This window comes from Phalaenopsis equestris, unplaced genomic scaffold, assembly GCF_001263595.1.
Source record: "Phalaenopsis equestris unplaced genomic scaffold, ASM126359v1 Scaffold000760, whole genome shotgun sequence".
Lineage (NCBI taxonomy): Eukaryota > Viridiplantae > Streptophyta > Magnoliopsida > Asparagales > Orchidaceae > Phalaenopsis > Phalaenopsis equestris.
Window position 1 is genome coordinate 34,667 of NW_018165200.1, and position 5,384 is coordinate 40,050.

The 5,384-nt window shown below is 35.8% G+C and overlaps 1 pseudogene; it reads right to left on the minus strand.

The window, feature by feature from the left end:
* Positions 1-505: 505 nt before the first annotated feature.
* LOC110030765 lies at positions 506-1,687 on the minus strand (annotated as a pseudogene).
* Positions 1,688-5,384: the final 3,697 nt, after the last annotated feature.

The following is a 5,384-nucleotide window of genomic DNA, read 5'->3' on the forward strand; positions in this document are numbered from 1 at the left end:
TTATAGATAAAACCCAAAGATTTACAACCCCGCCCTCGCTCCCCCCAACCCCCTTTATTTTCAAGAGACACTCATTTTCACCAAGAAACTCCAACTCCCTAAATATGAGTCATATCTAACAATTCTCCACCTTGACGAATATCCAACACTTTAGGAGATATGCATCACCCGGTATATGTGCCTACCAAACAACTCTCCACCTTAGTGAATATTCAGCCCTTTTAGGAGAAAATCTCCACCTTGCGAATATCCTGCCCCTTACGAGAAAAAAAATCTGGACCTAAGGTGCATGGCTTGCCCAAAATCGAGCATGAGGACCGCATCTGTGATGGTTGTTTGCATGGGTTAAGTGAAATTACCATGTAACTCGCTATGTAGTTCTTATAAAGCACCGGCTGCACCTGTCCATATTTGATCACTTCAAAATTAACAAATCCATCCATTTCAAATTGTAAAATCACCCTTTCACAAAATCAATCGGTCCCATTCCAAGCTTTCCCATCAATTCCAACAAGTATGCATCGTATTTCATATCTTTTACAAGGAATATTTTACAAACCGTAAAAAGCATTCACATCAACCTTTATCACTCTTCCCATCAACCACCTTTTTCACAATTTATAATCAAACCGAAAAAAAAAAAGGAAAAAAAGAAACCCAAAAAGCCAAAACACCAATAATTAAAAAAAAAAGAAAGAAAAATTTAAACAAGCGTAGCGCAATTGAAAGTCTTCGGATCCCACATCGCCGGCAGCAAAAACTCCCTCCCGTTCACGCCCCTTGCATTATAGCTGGCGCCACTCTTCCCATCCACAAGCACCTTCCCCGGATAACCAGGGTACGCCCCACTCCCAAATATCCCCGTGCACGCCGTCACCGCTTCCAGCGGCGCCGCCGCCGGTCCCTGAAAGTACCCTCCGCCATACGGATTCGGTTCCCCCCCCCCCCCCGCCATTAACGTCGCCAGGTTAATCACCATCCCCTCCACTCCCACATCCCCGCTCGGCGCCACCAGAGGTACCGCCCCCCGAGGCCCGTACTCCGGCAACGCGTACGGCCACGCGCACTGCCCCGCGCACTGCACCGCCGGGTTCCCCACCCAAAGAAACGGGAACTTCGCCCCGCCGTTTCGCGCCGCGCCGTGAAGCCCGCACCTGCTCATGCAGAAACCATCGACGGTCACATCACCGGAGGTGAAGACGGCAGTGATAGAGGCGACCCCGCGCCCGCCCGCCGCGCGAGGCGGCGGAGAGAGGCGGAGGTGAGGGAGCGGCCGAGGGAGTAGGAGGCGTCGAAGGTTTCGCGACCAATGGAAACGATGGCCGCGCCGCCGCGGTACGCGGAGGTGGTGGCCCACCAGGAGGCGGCGGAGGGGGGAGGGAGTTTGGACGGAGGGGAAAGAGAGCTGAGGAAGTCGGATATGTGGGCGCGTTGGGAGGGGGAGAATTTGCCGTACCAGAGGAGGTGAAGAGTGAGATTGCCTTTGAGAAGAGGACCGTTGTGGTCGCGAAGAACGAGGGGTTGCTGCTGGACTAGGATAAGGCTACGGTGAGGTGGGTAGGAGGAGGAGTGGAACGCGGTGGAGGATGATAGGAAGGAGAGGAAGAGAAGAGTTGGAAGAAGAGAAGGCGCCATTGGGCAGCGAGGTGAGGAGGATGGAGGGGGTTTCGATTTTTGTAGGGAGGGAGTGGGGACGTGTGATGTTGCCACGTGGAATATCCGAGTAGGATATGATTATGTGTTCTCTTGCTTTGAATCGAGATGACAGGCTGTGAACAGTGAGGTGCGTTTGGTGATGTTGGATGTGGTAACTCCCCGGTGAACTAATCTAAATCAGTGCAATATGTCATTATATCATTGTAATGCGGAACGGATGATGAGGATTTCAGTCTTTATTCCGGACTTCCTGTATTACATATATATGAATATGTCATCTCATTTGTATATGAAAGAGTGCAATTAATTGAATGGTATAAATGTAAAAGTAAGATCTAGATGTTAGATATGTAAATAGATAAGAATTGTGTATTATGTATCTCAATGATTTTTTATATTTCCTAGCATTGGCAAAGAAAGACCGCAAATAATTGGTTTTCATATGCCTTTTATTGGGATTTATTTCTTATAGCTGTTATTTTAGTTATTTAAGCACTTTGACATTTATTATAGTTATTATTGGGTCGCACGTTTTAAATCTGGTGATTTTTCTTTGATATAGTATATATCTGTTACTAGGAGGCTGTTTCGCATCAATTTTATTTTATTTTTACTCTTAAAAAATATTGATTTCTTATCCTATTTATTTATTCAGAAAATAGTCTAAATAAATTTCGATGTTTTAAATTTTTTTCTAAAAACAATCATTAATGTGGTCATTGACCAGTTTGCCACCACTATTTCTATTTTAGCATCTATTTAATTTTATGACAAAGTATAAATAAAATAAAATAAAAATGATAGATTCAAGTGGTCCAATGTGATCCTTCTTAAATTTATTTTTTATTTATACTTTTGTTTACTAATTTGTATCTTGATATTAAATAAAATATATTTAATATTTTTGTGTGTGTTTGGAAAAATTTCTAACTCATAATTTAATTTTATAATATTATATGAAATCCAACACACAATAAATAAATAGTCAAAAAGACACTTTAATTTTATAATATTATATGAAATCCAACACACACACAATAAATAAATAGTCAAAAAAGACAATAAGGTTTTCACGTGAAAACATCCTTCAAAGCATAAAAAAGGGTTAAGTCAAATTAATTCAATTTGTGTTTGTAAGTCTATATATTCCCTTTTCTTATGAATTAGAAAAGATAAAATTACAAAGTTGATGATTACAATAAATGTAGTTCTTGGTTGTAGTGACAATTGTTGGTTTTAAAGGTCGTAACTGTAAGTTGCAATATCATCAGTTGGCTATAAATGTCATGGTTCATCATAAGTTGACCACATAGATGGTAATTGGAGCTTGTAACAGTAGTGATGAGTTAAAAAGTTGTAATTGATTGTTGCATATGTAGTATTAAACCACAAAGGTCATTGTTGAAAGTTATAATATCATTAGTTGGTCACATAGGTCGTATTTAATGGCTCAAATATCATCAATTGGTCATATAAACCTTAGTTGGTGACAGTAATATCGTAAATTGATCACATATGTTATAGTTAGTTAATGCAATATCATTAGTTGACTACATAGATCATAGCTGGAAACTGTAATAGTAGTAGTCAACCAGCAAAGATAACAGTTGCTTGCTATATGGAAAGTAGTTTGCTGCAAATGTCATGGTTGAAAGCTATAATATCGTCAATTGCTCATGTTAGAATTCTTTTATTTTAAATGATATAACATGTTTTTTTAATGTGGGGTCACCTCCTTTAAATAGAAAAGTATTGTATATAAAAAGGTGAATATTTTTTTTCTTATCAATTCTCAATTAAGGAATCTTTGTCAATTTTTTGTCTTTTCTCAAGGGGTCTTTATTCTTGTGTGCTCTATTCATTGGGCTTGGCTCGATGATAAATTTGGGTTCAACGACAAGATTTATATACATACCACTTAATTCATATATATTTACATATCTAAAACCTAAATTTTTATTTTTAAATAATTATTTTTTATGTGATACAAAAGATTTGGGCGGTATAAATGTAAAATATAGAATTTAGGCGTTAAATATGTAAATCCACAGTAATTGGGTGGTATGTATTTAAATGGCCCTTTTATTTTTTTGGCAAGGTTGAGCGATGGGAGAAGAATTTTTTTTTCAAGTCAAGTTATTTGGAATGTGGCTTGGAAGTTACAGCCTCAAAGCTCATCATGTTCAAAATATGACGTGAATGCATTATTTATTAAATTAACAAACACGTGTTGAAATTAAGAAACAAATGCCTCTAATATAATACGGAAATAAATTTGGTAACTATAATTGTTTGCATCATTTATATTCACTGAAAAAAGTTATCACGGAAGAGATAATTGAAATTTGATTGAATATATCTTCTTGAGAGTTCATTACATCATTTTAAAGTGTTGGCTACAAGTATTTTCATCAAAGAATCAAATTGTTGTGCTATTCCACCTAGTCTCTCTTGCTCTCATTATTTTCAATAAGAAAACCCTTCAAAATGTCAACAACAAAGATTATGTATCAATCAAAGATGACAAAGAGTTTTTTTATGAATAGTTGATTCTCAAAATAGATGTTGAACCATTTGATTTTAAATTTTATAAGATTTATGACAACAAATGCAATTTAGCTCTAGGAGAGTTCTTCGATGAATAGAATAACTTTGAAAGGAAAACTTTGACTTCTATAACTTAAGGATAATCCATTCTAAGATTTATGAGTTCAATGATAAATTGATCATCATTATTTTTGCATTTGAATATTAAGGTGACAGATATATTTTGCTTTCGGGTGATCTACTTGATGCAAAAGCACTGTGGTTGGTTGATTTCTATTTTCCCTTTGGGAAAATACATCTTAATGTATAGATTTTAAGGTTATATTAGCAATTGTTCGTAGCGGAAAGAATGGTGGGTGCTTAGGGTCAACTCTAGAGGTAAATCTAAAGCCAATAAGTACATCTAGTTGCATTCATAAGTCTACTAGAAGTGCTTGGTGCTTCTAATAAATTTTATTAATAACTTCACAAGTTTTTATAATTTTATATAAAATAACTTAGACCTTAAAATGTCCTTTAAATTATTGTAATTTTTTTATTATCTAGGGAATGAAAATATTATATCTAAATTTAAAATTATTTTCTCAATATTAAAAAGTAAACCCAAATTTATTTAAAAATTTACTCTAAGGATTTACTTGAGAGGATTTAAGTGCATGTAATTTTTTTAAGTGTAATTAAGAAATTCTACAAATCCATAAAGTATCAAGCTTTTTTTTTCCGCAAGCAATTCATTTCATATAATTTATTGTGCTACTAATTTTGAACTTAAAAAACAATATTTGTCATTCCCTAATTAGTTACCGAAGAATTTTTAATCTAAGAGGTCTTACAACATTGCAACATATCCATCGTTGAAATACGATAAATAGATTCTTTTCTTATTTAATTGGATGCATGTTTTTACTTTATGGTGGCTTAATAAAGTAAGAAGTAATCTCAAATTAGGGTAATCTATTATCTAACTTGATAAAGCACCTGCCCATAGAAGTGGGTAACTATTCTTAGGATGAGCTTCATTCGATTTAGTAATTGCAACAAATATTATTTTATTCACAACAAGTTTGCTTACATTTAGAATCAAATCATGGTTTAAAACTTCTTAAATGAAGTTAGCCTCCATCAACTTCTAGACTGAGCTGCTAATAAGCTCTAATTAAGTCGTGGCAACTCAAAGAATA